The 15,846-nt window shown below is 39.9% G+C and overlaps 1 protein-coding gene across 8 annotated transcripts in view; it reads right to left on the bottom strand.

The window, feature by feature from the left end:
• Positions 1 to 15,846, bottom strand: part of Zhx3 (zinc fingers and homeoboxes 3) — a 117,375-nt gene that overhangs the window by 70,071 nt on the left and 31,458 nt on the right. For 5 of the 8 annotated variants that reach the window (XM_005082644.4, XM_013122487.3, XM_013122485.3 and 2 more), the window contains exon 2: positions 1,068 to 1,189. The exons of 1 other annotated variant lie outside the window; for it this stretch is intronic. The gene's annotated coding sequence lies outside the window, so the exon portion shown is untranslated. Of the gene's footprint in view, positions 1 to 1,067; positions 1,190 to 7,527; positions 7,648 to 11,302; positions 11,325 to 15,846 lie in introns of those variants that run through there. 2 more of the 8 variants (XM_021234426.2, XM_021234427.2) reach the window with 2 other exon arrangements.

Genomic DNA, 15,846 nt, shown 5'->3' on the forward strand with positions numbered 1-15,846 from the left:
TGGGGGAAAATACTGGGAGAAACAACTGTAATTGTGGGGTTTTGGGAGTGAGGTAGAAACCTATTGTTATAGAAACTCCAGGGAATCTACCCCAGTAACCCTAACAAAGGCTCCCAGCAATGGGGGCATGGAGTCTGAACCAGCCATCTTCTCTAACCAGGCAAGGCTTCAAGTGGAGAGAGATATTGAGATACCAACACAGCCACAAAACCTTTGGCCTACCCTTTGTCCTGCCTACAGAGTATTCTGGAACCAAAGCCTATCATAATCGATATCAAAGAGTCCAGAGAGACTTCATCCAGCAACTGATGGGAGCAGATGCAGAGTCCCACAGCCAAATATGAGGAGGAACTTGGGAAGTCCTGCGGGGGTGGAGGTGGGGGAGGAAGAATTGGAGGAACCAGAAGGGTCAGGGATACAAGAACAGGGTTCACAGAATCAACTTACCAGGACTTATGGGGGCTCTCAGAGAGCAGGGAGCCTGTAAAGGTCTGACTTAGGGTCTCTGCATATTATGTTATGGCTGAGTACTTTGGTGTTCTTGTGAGATTCTGAACAGTGGGAGCAGGGGCTGTCTCTAACTCCTTTGCCTGCTTGTGGGACCCTTTTCCTCCTACTGTGTTGCCTCATCCAGTCTTGATGTAATGGTATGTATGTACCTGATCTTATTGTAGCATGTTATGCTGTGTTTGGTTGATGTCCCTGGGAGGCTTATACTTTTCTGAGGAGAAGGGGAATAGGAGTGGATCTGGGGGAGAGGAGAGGTGGGAAGGAGAGACTTGGAGGAGGGGAAGGAGCAGAAACTGCAGTCAGGATGTAATATATGAGAGAAGAATAAAAATTTAAAAATGAAATAAGAAAACAACAAAAACAAATAGCTTATTTGTGCTGCATTTGGAGGTGGAGGCCAAAGCTACATGAGACTTATCTTAACACCACTATAACCACCAAAAACCCTTTTTAAAAAAGATGTTTAACAGTAATAAAAACTAAACATGGCTATAACACCTTAGGCATTACAATCTTGTAATGGATACAGCAAGAATTTTGTTAAGAGAGAGACATACTTCTCGTCCTTGGGAAAAACATTTTTCTCACTTCATCATCCTCTCCAGGTCCCTCTTCACTTTCTGCATTGCTGTGCCATCTTTAAAGAGTCACTTATTGCCTCTGCAGTTGCAATTTAGTCCTGTAAAAGAAGCATCATGCCATTACCTCTTGAGAAAGGAAATCATGTTCTAGGACACCCAGTTATCTATTCTCATTAGTCTTTCCTAATTCATTTTCACAATTCTGTACATTGTAGTGATATTTTGTTTATGATATACTAAAGCTTACCCGAAGATCAGAGTGCAAAGCTAGCCACAGTCACAGAGGCCAGGCAATGGTGGCACATACCTTTAATCCCAGCACTCAGGAGACAGAGGCAAATGAATCTCTGTGAGTTCAAGGCCACTAAGGGCTACATGTGAGTGAATCAATCTAAAAGAGAAACAGCTAACATCTTTGATCCCAGCACTTGGGATGGCAGGCTTTTAATCCTGCACCAGGGAGGTGGAGACAGGAGTGATATGGCTGGGTGGGGAGAGGAATATAAGTCAGGAGGAGACTGGAGCTCAGTGCAGTCCGAGGAGCAGTGCAGTCAGGAGCACTCTGAGGTTTGGTGGATTGCCCCTTCAGTCTGAGCATTGGTAGAGGTGAGAATTCTTTAGTGACTGGACAGTTTGCTTCTCTGATCTTCAGCTTTAACCTTAATATCTGTCTTTGGCCTTTATTATTCATGTTATAGCACATATACCAGGCACACTGAGAAAAGCGAGGTTATCCAAATGCACATGGTGATTTACAGCTCCTACAAGTGCTGCTCAAACACTAAAGTGAGCTCTGACCTCTTGAAGCAGAGACTGGAGCATATAAACACAGGTTAGTGAGCTGAGCCATCAACACAATATGATTCATATAAATCTCTGAATCTCCCTGTCTGGCTAAGCTTCAGGTGACTTGGCAGCTATCATCAGCTGATGAATATGTGGCCTTACAACTTCCAGAATGGACAACCCAAGGATGTGCTAATTTTTTATGTTCTTCCTTCAAAGTTCCAAGGTTTTCCTAAGTATAAACTCAAGTCTCTCTCTCTCTCTCTCTCTCTCTCTCTCTCTCTCTCTCTACACACACACACACACACACACACACACACACAGTTCATATTCTTCAGTTCTAGGCCAAGCAACTATTTTCACTTTCTCTCCTCTCTGATCCTTGTATCTACATCATTCCTTTGTGCCCAGGAGCAATGTTAGGCACATGGTAATTCTTTGTGAATGAATAAAACAAAGTCTTTTCAACAAAAAACGACCAAAGATACATTATGAGGTCTTAAAATTACTTAGAAAAGTCTTTAAAACAATGCTCTTTAGTTCTATGTTCCTTTACCAAAATATTCTCCTTGGTTAAAATGCCAATTATCAGTAAAATGGACCCAAAGTAAGAATACTAGTAAAAGGGCATGAAATTTCCAACATCCACACCTTGTTACATTACAGGGGTCAGGACTGCGAACATCTCTGGATATGAACAGGTTTGACCCTCACAAACAAATCACGTAATTACCAGCATTCCTTCATCCTTAACATGCACTCATGTCTTTCCCACTGCATCAACGCCCTGCTCCAGGAGCTCCAGCTACAATGTTTACCATGACCTTAGTACATAAATTCTACCGTTCTAATTGCCCAGATGATGAAATGGAGACAAAGAGGAGTTCAGTACATTATTCTAGCCATGTAGTGTATGCTATGATGCTTTTCACAGGCAGACATTTCTGAGCAAATTTAATTTTAATTTTCCAGTAAGTTAAAGTTTCATCCCTATTTACTTTTGTTTCCCTGCTCTGCTGGGATGTTTTCTTACAGAAATTGTCACCAGATTTTTCCTAATTTACAATCTATTAAAAACCTAATTGATAATTCTCCAATTTTTCTTATTTTATAAAATTATTCTATAAACATTAGAAAAAGAAAATCTGGGGGCTGGAGAGATGGCTCAGTGACTAAGAGACTCTTGCAGATGTCCTGGGTTCAGTTCCCAGAACCCACATGACAGCTCACAGTCATCTGTAGTTACAGTTCCAAGGGATCCAGCATCTTCTCCTGTGGGCACCAGGCACACATGTGGTACAGACATACATGCAGGAAGACAAGACACTTGTACATATAAAATAAAAATAAGTAATTTTTAAATAAAAGAAGAAAAATCCAATGATGTGAAAATCAGAAGCAATGGTTATCGTAAGTTGTTACACAATGTTTATCAAATTGCCTCTAACTTTATAAAGTTACAAAACAAGCAAGACTTGTCTTTACTTTCCAGTTCAGCTGTCTGGTACACAATTCTAATAACGTATGAAGCTTTCAGCTCGATTCACTACAGACCAATTGAATACTGTTCGCTTCATAGCTCTAGAATCTTAGCCTGGGTGGTGTATTTGGGTCATAAAAAGCATTAGTTGGGAGTACACAAGATACTAACGTAAACACATTTGAAAACGCAAGGACTCAAAAAATAGAGCAGTCACTATGAGCCAGAAGACATTGGCCTCATTCATGAAGAAAAACTTCATGACTCACACACATGCACTTGTGTGTGACAAGCTCTTTTCACCTTTAGCTCCACTGACAGAATGCAACTTAAAATCCATCCTTCAAAACCACAAAGCAGGTGGAAGATAAATCAACGTGCTTAAGTTTTGTACAACTCTGCTCCATTGAACTGAAAATAGGCTTTCTTATACAACACCGATTCTATTGACAACAAAAATATTCACATTGGTTGTAGAGTAAAAAAAAAACTAACATTTCAACCAACATAGTACAGAAAGAGCCACAAAACACCACTGCAACTGCATTTATTACTAAGTATTTGAAAACATCTATACACTTTCATAAAACCAAAATTTGCTGCATTTCCAAATAACACAAAGTTGTTTCAAACATGTCTTTCCAAGCTGATCAATGTCAGACCAGACTACATTTAAATAACTCAGTTCCCATGCAAGGCAGAAGCTTTCCAAAGTTAAGAAAATAAAAATGATATATCAAAACTATATTCCTTAATTGTTATTACAGGAAGAAACTCACTTGGGACCATCTATCTTTGAGATTAACCACCCAGAGCTAGAGAGAATGTCCCAATGGAGCACTACTACAAAATCACATGGATTCAAACAGCCCCAAGGTAACTATGACAGCAAGCCATGGTCATTTGTGAGATCACAGAAAGTGTATGACATAGTTTTTAATTGAAGCAAAGTTTGTAATAATGTATTAACCATTTTTGAATGCACAACTCAGTGGCATTTAGACATACACAGTATTGAGCAACAATTACCTCTACCTAGTCACAAAATATTTTCAACAATTCAAAATGAAACCTCGCACTCAAACAGCTCTAGTACCCCTCTCTAACACCTAGAAATCATTAATTTGCTTTGTTTCTTCGGATTTATTTCTTTAGGTTATTTCTTTTTGTGTATTGTTCTGAACTCACAATGTAGCTGGACTAGCCTTGAACTCGTAGAGATTCTTCTGTCTCATGATCCTAAGTGCTGGAATTACAAGGTGTGAGTCACCATGCCCAACTTCTTCAGAATAACTCATATAAATGCAATCATGCAACATGACCCTCCATGTTTACCTTCTTTCACTTAACTCCGTGTTTCATCTAAATTGTATTGTGACACTACTTCATTTCTTTTTATGTCAAAAAAACCCACCTGTATATTATTACAATTTTTGTTGATTCATGTATTGGTACTCATCTTTTGACCACTGTTAAGAGTATTGCTTTTAATATAGCTACTATAAACATTAAATATTTGAAACCATGTTTCAATTACTGGGGCATAAATACCTAAGGGTGAAATTACCGGGTCACGTGATAATTCTGTGAGCTACCAAACTGTTTTCAACAGAAGCTACACTGTTTTACATTCTTACCAGCGAAGTACATGGTGAGAACTCTTCACATTCTCACCAATACTTAAAACTTTCTGGATTTCTGTTCTGCTTTGCTCTCAAAGTTACAATCATCCTATGGATATGAAGTGGTATGTCACTGTGGTTTTGATCTGCGTTTCCTTAATGACTAGTGGTGCTGAATAGCTTTTCATATGTATAGGCATTTGTGTATCTTCTTTGGAAAAAATGTATTCAAGTCATTTACCTATATTCTGATGGGATTGTTCTGTTGCTCAGTTTTAAAGTTACAGATAGGTAGACCCTTAGGAGATTTTCAAAGTTTTCTCCTGTTCTTTAAGTTATTTCCATTTACTTGATAGTATCCCTTGGTCAACACAAGTATTGAATTTTGATGTACTCCAATTTGCCAAAATTTGTATTCATTGTTTGGGTCCAAGATAAACAAGATTTATCCATGACCATTAAGATGACTCAGAAAGTAACAGCACTTGACACCAAAGCCTGACAAACTTAGTTCAAGCCATAGAACCCATAGTGAAGAGAGAGAACAGTATCCTAATTGTCCTCTGATCTCTATACTTTTGTCATGGCACACAGATGCTTATGCTCACATACACATACAAATAATATGTTTTAAAATTTAAAGATTTGCCTTTGGGATTGGAAACCTGGTTCAGCACTTAAGAGCATTTGTTACTCTTGCAGAAGACCTGTGTTTAGTTCCTAACACCCCATATGGTGGCTCAGAACTATTCATAACTCCAGTTCCAGGGGATCTAATGTCCTCTTCTGGCCTCCATGGGCACCATACATGCATGTGATACATGTATATATATTCAGGCAAAACACTCACATACATAAAATCTTTTTAAGAGACTTGCCTTTATGTTTACTTGAGAGAGTGTCATAGTTTTTACTCTCATAACTGGGTGTTTGATTCATTTAACCTTTAGCATATGGTGTTTGGATACTTTACTGTTTTACATAAAGATATTGAATTGTCTCTACACCATTTAGTGAAGATATTATCCTTTCACTATTGAATGATCTTAACATCATTTTCAAAAATCAATTGACCACACACATGGGTTATTTCTGGGTTCTAGTTTTATTCTACTTATCTATAACGCTTGTCCTTATGTCAGTACCACATTATTTATTGCAGCTTCATAGTGAAAGTTGAAATTGAGACATGTAAATCTTCCAACTGCATTTTTCTTTTTTTTTTTTTCTTCTTTTGTTGTTGTTTTTCGAGACAGGGTTTCTCTGTATTGTTTTGGAGGCTGTCCTGGAACTTGCTCTGTAGACCAAGCTGGCCTCGAACTAACATAGATCTGCCTGCCTCTGCCTCCTGAGTGGTGGGACTAAAGGTATGTGCCACCAACACCTGGCTACTAGCAGTTTTAACTGTGAACTATCTCTCGGACCCCAAATAAGATTTTTTTATTTAATAATAATAAATTTAATCAGCAACAAAAGATCATTTCTAGATCTAAAGCATTAGACTCTTACTTCTCTGATAAGGTGTGTGTGTGTGTGTGTGTGTGTGTGTGTGTGTGTGTGTGTGTGTGTGTGTTAGAAGATCTTATATTTCAGTATTTCAATCATGAAACCTGTTTTTTGTATAATATTTTCATTCTTGCTCTTGGACCCCAGACCGACAGTGGGGAGGCCAGCATGGGACTGATCTGGACCCCCCAAATGTGAGTGTCAGTGAGAAGGCCTGGGCAACCTATGGGGCCCTGAGCTGTGGATCAGTGTCTATCCCTGGTATACAAACTGTCTTCATGTGCCTATAGCACAAAGAGAGATGCTCTCTCAGCCTGGACTCTTAGGGGAGTGCCTTGACCCTACCAAGAATAAAATGACAGACTCTAGATATCCCCTATGTGGAAGGATTTGACAATAGGGTGGGAGGGGGGGGAAGGGGAGTGCGGGAAGAGGGGAGGGAGAGGGAACTGGGATTGACATGTAAAACAAGCTATTTAAAATTAAAATAAAAAATGATAAAAAAAAGAACTTCATACAATGCATTTTGACCATATCCATACACCCTGCTACTCCAACTCCTCTCAGGTCCACACCCATCTTGCTTTTTTGTTTGTTTGTTTTGTTTTTTGAGGAAGGGTTTCTTTGTGGAACTTGCTTCATAGACCAGGATGGCCTTAGACTCACAGAGATCCTCTTGCCTCTGCCTCCCAAGCGCTGGGATTAAAGGTTCATCACTACACCCAGGTCGTCTTGCTTATTTTTAACAACACATGAAGTCCAATTTGTGTTGCTGATAAACGCACATCCACTGGAGCATTGACAATCTACCAGGAGCCACACCTTTAAAGAAAACTGGCCGGGCGTTGGTGGCACATGCCTTTAGTCCCAGCACTTGGGAGGCAAAGGCTCTGTGAGTTCAAGGCTAGCCTGGTCTATAGAGCAAGTTCCAGGAAGCCTCCAAAACAATACAGAGAAAGCCTGTCTCGAAAAACCAAAAAAAAAAAAAAAAAAAAAAAAAGAAAGAAAGAAAGAAAGAAAAATTAAACTGACTCTCCCTTACCTGGAAGTCAGCTGGCTGTCAATAGTTCCTCAGCTGGAGGCTTATGAGCTCCTCCCAACTCCATGATTGGCTTGATTTTTGTGCAGGTCTTATGCAAGCACGATGTCTGTGACCAAGACACTTTAAAAAAATCATTTATATTTATGCAAATCTATGTGTATATCTGTGCATTTATGCACACATGTACATTGGATCCCCTGCAACTGGAGTTATAGGCTGTTTTGAGTCGCCTGATGTGGTGCTAGGAACCAAACCCAGGTCCTCTACAAGAGCAAACAAGTGCTTTTAACCTCTGAGCTATGTCTTCAGCCCAAAAGAAGACTCTTTAAAAAATGTTTTCTTAAACATTTTGGCTGAGGTCTATTAGAAAACAATCATTTGACATTATAGATATTCCTTGGACTGAACACAATCTGTTTCTTGTTCTCACATCAAAATTTAAACTGAAAGACATGTGGTAACATAGGAAAAAATAACTTCAGTGCTTTCTAAGACTAGCAACTTCAAGGAAATTGTATAGTCCCCAAAGCACAAGTCATTTGAGACTGGAAGATTGAGTCTGTGAAGCAAGGGATTGCTGCTGCACCTGTGTCTGTTGTCAACTTCTCAGAGGCTCCAGAACCAGAAAGTCCTCCTGACACAGTAGGTGGAAAGGGCTTTCTGTTTGGACCTGCCACTACCTAATGAGGTCCTGTCTTTAGGGCTGCCACCATTACTTTCCCTGTAAGAGTGCTTTCAACAAGATAACTTAATTGTATCTTGCCCCTCATAGTCCTCTACTCTAGTTGCACCCAGTTCACCTGAACTTAATGTCAAGACTCAGGAACTGGTGGAACATGAGGCTCTCCGGTTGGTGGTGGAACAAAGGAAAAGAAAGATTTTATTTATATCTATGTAAATGTATATGTATCTGAACATGTGTATGCACACAGAGTTATAGGCTGTTGTGAGCGGCATAAACTACAAGAAATGAGTCTAGGCTTTTCAAAAACCCACAACTCAGAATCTCCAATCTGGGGTAGCAAAAAGTACCCTAACCTAGGGCAATTAATTGAATCTGTGCTTTTCATTTCAGGGGTCAAGAGTGGGATTTTGTTTTGCTCTTTAATTTCCCTTCTGCTTGAAGGGTAGACAAGGGCTGCATAGTAGGGGTTTCAAGCACTATGTGCTCCTCAACCCAGAAGACTAAAGCAGAAGGGACTCTGATCAGGCACTCAGGGACACTTGCTGCAGGACTGGCTAGGAATATTACCAGTTTTGTGACAACTGCTGTGATTTGACTCCATGCACTGGTTTCTCTATTGGATGGTAACTGGGATAGCCTCCTGAACCTTAGCCCTTTCTTTCTTCCTCCTTTTCTTTTTCTTCCCACCCCCTTTGATTTGCAGGCCCACTATTTCGTGTTTAAAAGCTGAATTGCTAATGTAGCCATCTGGGACTTTAGTTTTGTTCTCTGTCCTCTGTGGTGGTCCTTGTTTTAAGTGTCTGAAAGCCAACCCTTTATTGCAAGGCAAATGCCTGGTTTGCAAGTCCTACCAGACAGGAAAAGGGAAGCAGATGGCATGCTGAGGTTTATGAAACAGCTACAAATTGCCCAGCCTCAATTTTAAAGTAGCCAGTATCTGAGCAAATCCATGGTCAACCAACATGAGAATGAGAAGATTATAGTAAATATGCAGTGGAACACAATTTTAAAAAAAGAGTATTTACTTAATACATATATCACAGACTGATCTCAAAATTATATTGAACAAATGATGCTTAGACCTAAAAGAAAATATGTAATTCTGGCTTAAGAATTTTAGGGAAGACAGAAGTAATTTCTGGTAGCAAAAAATTTAAAAAGATTACATGTGAATAATGACAAGAGATAATATGAAAGATCTTTTCCAGGGTGACAAAAATGTTCTATATAATATGGCTTGGGATGGTGATTACCCTTTTCAAAACTGCACAATTAGAATCTACATGTTTTCTATAAGTAAATTACAACAAAACTATTAAAATTTAAAAGTTCAAAGATTTTTTTAAATGGCACAATGGCAGTTTTTCCATTACCATGTGGTTAACATTCTGTAGTAGAGGTAAGATGTTTGAAAACTATGTATTTTTATATCTTAAAGGCCATTGAGGTGGTTCTATGGGTGGAAGTATCTGCCACCAAGTCTGACAACCAGAATTTAATCTCAAAGACCCACATACTGGAAAATGAGAACTGACTTCTGAAAAGCTGACCCCTGACCTCCAGAATCATGTTGGTTCATGTATGCACACAAACACATACACAATGGATGCAATTAAAACTAAAATACATGGGACTGTAGAATTTAACAACAAGTGGTTAAAAGCACTTGTTGCAAAAGGCCAAGGTTCGATTCCCAGCACCCACATGGAGGCTCATCATCTTCTCAGACATCTGGTATGCATGTGGTACACAGACATACATTAAGGCAAAACATATACATAAAAATAGCAATAAATCTAAAATATAAAATGCATATATATCTTTAACTGAAACAATGATTCATCTCTTTAAAGTTGTATGGAAGTTTATCATAATTATTTACTCTATGTTTTAAGGGGTATGCATGGGTGTGCACATGCAGAGGCCAGAGGTAAATATCAGGTTTCCTCCTATACCACTACCCACTTTATTTTTGAGATAGTTTCTTTTATTGAACCCAAGGCTCAGCTTTTTCATTTAGAATGGCTACACAGAGTCCAGGTGTCCACCTACCTAGACACAAACCCCAAAACTGAAGTTATAGGTGAGCACCACAACACTCAGCTTTTATGTGAGTACTCTGGATCTAAACTCAGGTTTTCATTATTGTGCAATCACTATATCCACTGAGCCATCTCCCACTGAGTCATCTCCCCAGACTTCATTTAATAAATTCTAACTCAATTACATGGGCATTTCTTTCAAGTTTCTTCTACCTCCCCTCCATGACAAATATTTTAGGTATGTTTGAAAGTATAAAGCACAGTATAGAGGGCAGACACAGTAACTTGACTTTATAATACAGAAAATAAAGCAGGTTATAAAGCCCTATGTATTCTTTTTTTGTTTTATGTATTTATTTAAATTAGAAACCAGCTTGCTTCACATGTCAATCCCAGTTCCCTCTCTCTCCTCTCATGCCCCGCCCCCATCAAATCCCCCACCCCACCCCACAACCCTCTACCAAATCCCCACTCCATTCTTCAGGGAGGGTGAAGCCCTTCATGGGGGATCTCCAAAGTCTGTGATACCATCTGGGGCAGGGCCTAGGCCCTCCCCCATGTATCCAGGCTGGGAGAGCATCCCTCCATGTGGAACGGGCTCCCAAAGTCCATTGGGATGCCAGGGATAAATACTAAAGGCATATATATTCTATATGGCAAACTGGGAAAAATGTATTTATGACTATAAAAGGGTACTCTGTGATGGTCAATTTTCACTGACTGGCTTTAGAAACATCTATATCTGTAAAAATGCATCTCTGGGTGTTTCCAGAAACAGATCATAATGACTATCACTTGGGATTTACAGTATGATGGCAGTAATTAGGTGAAGAGAAGGAAGGGGGAATGCCCTTAAGGCCTATCTCCTGCCTTGAACTCTTCCTGTATTTCCCCTTTCTGCTTTCCATCTACCAATAACAGTCTCTGTCACACATCACAGCACGATATAATGCCAGATGTGTGGATCCAAACCATCATGATTGACACCATTGAAACTGTCCTAATTAGGGTTGATATTGCTGTGACCAAAAGGATCTATTTTACTCACTGTTCCATATAATAGTATCATCAGAAGCAGTGAGGGCAGGGACTCAAGCAGGGCAGGAATCTGGAGACAGGAACTCATGTAGAGGCCATGGAGGGGTACTGCTTACTGGCTTGCTCACCCTGCTTTCTTATAGAACCTAGGACTTCCAAACCAGGGATAGCATCACCCACAATGGGCTGGGCACTCCCACATCAATCACTAATTAAGAAAATGCCCTACAGCTGCTTCTTATGGAGGCATTTTCTCTGTCGAGGCTCCCTCTACTCCAATAACTCTGACATAAAGCTAGCCAGCACAGGAACTGTAAGCCAGTATAAATCCTTTTTCCCTTAAATTGTTTCTGCCAGAAATGCTGTTACAGCAGTGATAAAACTGAGTCATAATAAAAGTAAAGGCATAAATAAGAGATAGCCAAAGAGATGGCTGATTGGTTAAGAGCACTGAATGCTCTTCTAGAGGACCCAGGTTCAATTTCTAGCACCCACATGGAAGTTCACAACTGTCTATGACTGCAAGATCTGACTTCACACACACACACACACACACACACACACACACACACACACACATGCGGGAAGAATACCAATGCACATAAAAAATAAAAATTGAAGAAATTCCGAAAATACTCAGAGATCAGTACTGTCAATATTTGATCTCTCCTCTCTCTCTCCCTCTCTCTATCACACACACACACACACACACACACACACACACACTTTAACCCAATGTATATAGTAATGCTATTTTCATTTTAATGTGTATAACAAACACTTGTTATTGAGTATTTTTACTATGCTTATCTGGTTAAGCATTTTCATGTGATTATTATCATCCATACATTTCTGTGGGACAAGTTGGCAATATAAGAACTTCATTTTAATAACAATACACTTACTTTAGAAACATAGAAATAAAGACCATAAGACTGTATAGTAAAGACACATAATTCAAACCATAATAATAATGATGACTGTGAAGTCTCACTGTTCTTTTTGCTATGGTTCAATATGCTATTGGTCCTTTCGCACACAAGCATCATCTCTGTCATTGCAATATTTCCTTAGTGTCACCTTGTTTGTTCAATTTTGTTAGCTGCATAGATTTATCATAGTTAAAAGTTACTACTGTGATGGCTATTCTTGATTGTCTACTTGAGTATATATAGAATTAACAAAAACCCAAAAATGTAGGACACACCTCTGAGGTATTTTTGCTTAATTTGAAATAGGAAGATCTGTTTCTAATCTTGAACCTCAAGGTAGGAAGACATGCCTTTAATCCAGATCTTTTGAGCTGGGGAAACCCACCTCTAACATGGATCACATCTTCTGCTGGAAGCCTACAAAAGGACATGGAAGAAGGAAGCTTTTGCTCTTTGTCTGCTTGCTCTTGCTCTCACTAGCAAGTCCATTCCTTCACTGGCATTAGAGTCTACTTCTTCAAGTTTCCAGTGTATATTGAAGACCAGCTGAACAACCACTGGATTCTTGAACTTTCCATTTACAGCTGGCCATTGTTGGATTAGCTGGACCATAGCCTGTAAGCCATTCTAATAAATCCCCTTTGTGTGTGTGTATGTTCTTGGGGAGAGAGAGAGATTCATTCTGTATGTTCTGTTACTCTAGAGAACTCTGATTAATAACATGTTTGGTATTGGTTTTTAATATATTGTGTATCATTTTACAAGTAAAAGACTGTCTTAATCCATGATTTTCTTAGGACAGGCATCAAGAATTTAAATTCTTGACTCAAAGCATTTCTATAAACATTTGAAGACCCATCTTGCCAAGCTACATTGTGCCACTTTCCATTCCATAAGGAGTATATGAGAATGTCTTTTACACTCCTGCCTGCATACAATGTCCTGTTCTCTGTATTTCGCACACTCTCCATTCCTCATACACTCCCTACAATCACATCCACACCCATTCACACAAACACACTTTGCTACCTTGATACAAGAAAAATATTATCTTACAAGTTCAAAATCATTTTTCATTAACAGAATGATTTTGTTTTTCCATTTGGTTAAAACATCCATTGCTCCTCTTCTGTGGCTAGTAGGATAATTCCTTGGACATTTCTCAGGATAATAAAAAAAAGTGTCAGGAATTTCTAATTCAGCAGTGCACCAGTGTATGCAGGTGTTTCTACTAAAAACATGCATGTATGAGGCCAGAGGTGGACATAAGGTGTCTTCTATCACTCCTGACCTCAGTTTTTGAGGTCTCTGAACCTGGGACTTAACTGTTTTTCAGTTTTACCAACTGGCCCTGATATCCACCTGTATCTGTACCCATGACATGCCAGCTGGGGTTACAGACACATGCCAGCCCCAAACTTTCTATGTGGTTAATTGGGATCTAAATTCATGCTGCACAGCAAGCACTTTACCAACTTAACTATCTCTCCAGGGCCCTCTTCCATCTCTTAAAATACCTCATATAAAACACTAGTTACTATAAGGATATATTGTAAAATATAAAAGGATGATGGAGTGGCACAGCATAATAGGAAAATGTTAGCAGAACAGAGTGATGACTGAAGGCATAAAAAAACATATAAAAAGCAACCAAGATTATGTAGAAAAAAAAACATCAATCTGAATCAAGCAAAAAGAAAGGACTCCTAAGACTGTGTGTTTACCCACAGAACCCTGGGGGAAGCAAAGCTATATTCAGACAGTAGAAGCTGATGTTGAAATAGAAGGGAGACCAGGATTGCCAAGAAAATAAAGGTCTGGGGAACAGTTGTATCCTCTAATGTTCTCATAAGGACTAAGTTATTATAACAGCACTATACATTGAAGGTGGTTATTAGCTGTGGAGGCCACCCACATAGGTGCTAAGACTACAGAGTGAAAAAATTGCAGCACAATGACAAGACACACACCCACTCAGAAGGCGACTGACTCTGAACAGAGCACTTATTAGGACAAGGGCACCTGTAGCTTGAATTTACTTCTGAAAGAATGGTACTTAAGTTGAGAGAAGCCAATTTGGTTACCACTCTAATCACACAAGCAGCAGCATCTGGGAGTTTCTTAAAAACAGCAATTATCTAGACCCCACAATTTAACTGAGCAGTACTGACAGGAGTGGGCCCAGGTGTGTATATTTAAAAACTCTCCAGAAAATTTATTGCTATCCTAGTTTGAAAATTTATCTGTCTCTGTTCCTCTCCCTTCCAGAGATGCCTGCATCTTCTCATGTAGTACTAGTCTAGACCCTGAGACACTGTAGTAAAGGTCAGAGTGAATAGACTTGGCCCTATGGGACACCTAGTTACCAGGGGTTTCTTCAACTCTGGCAAAGTGAATATTGTTGCCATCAGTGACCCCATTCATTGACCTCAACTACACAGTCTACAAGTTCCAGCATGACTCTACCCATGGCGAATTCCATGGCAGAGTCAAGGCTGAGAAAGGGAAACTTGTCATCAACAGGAAGGACATCATCTTCTTCCAGGAGTAAAGTTCATCACATTTGGTGATGCAGGTGATGAGTATGTTTAGAGTCTACTGATGTCTTCATCACCACGGAGAAGGCAGGGGCCTACCTGAAGAGTGGAGCCAAAAGGCTCATCATCTCTGTCCCTTCTGCTTATGCCCCCAAGTTTGAGATAGGTGTGAATCATGAGAAGTATGACAACTCACTCAAGATTGTTAGTAATGCTTTCTGTACCACCATCTGCTTAGCCTGTTAGCCAAGGTCATCCATGACAACTTTGGCATTGTGGAAGGACTCATGGCCACAGTCTATGCAATCACTGCCACCCAGAAGACAGGAAGGCTCATCTGAGAAGCTGCAGCATGATGGCCATGGGCTCTCCAGACTATCATCCTTACATCTGCTGTCACTGCCAAGGTTTTGGACAAGGTCATCCCAGGGCTTAACAGGAAGCTCAAAGACATGGCTTTCTGTGTTCCTACCCGCAGTGTGTCTGTCATGGATCTAACACGCCACCTGGAGAAAACTGCCAAGTTTGATGACATCAAGAAGATGGTGAAGCAGGCATCACAGGAGCCACTAAAGGGCATCCATGGCTACACTGAATACCAGGTTGTCTCCTATGACTTTAATACTGGCATCCAACCTTCTGCTTTTCGAGATGGGGCTGACATGACTCTCAATGACAACATTGTAAATCTCATTTCCTGGTATGACAATGATTATGGTTTCAGAAACAGGGTAGTGTACCTCATGGCCTACATGGCCTCCAAGGAGTAAGAAGCCCTGGACCACCCATCCCAACAAGAGCACGAGGAGGAGAAAAAGGCCCTCGGCTGCTGAGGAGATCCTGTCCTAACTCAGTCCCCTATTGAGCATCTTCCCTCACAGTTTTCATTCCTAAACCACAGAGGAGGGAAGGGACTTAGGGAGCCCCATTCTCTTGAAAATCATCAGTAAAGTTCACTGAACCCTCCCCCAGCAAAAAACAAAAGAAAATTGCTTACCAGGATCTTTATATACAAATATTAATAGAAGCCAAACTAACAATCAAACACTAAGAAAACCAGTAGATTAAAAACTAAGGACTGGGGC

This window comes from Mesocricetus auratus, unplaced genomic scaffold, assembly GCF_017639785.1.
Source record: "Mesocricetus auratus isolate SY011 unplaced genomic scaffold, BCM_Maur_2.0 Super-Scaffold_100028, whole genome shotgun sequence".
Taxonomy (NCBI): domain Eukaryota; kingdom Metazoa; phylum Chordata; class Mammalia; order Rodentia; family Cricetidae; genus Mesocricetus; species Mesocricetus auratus.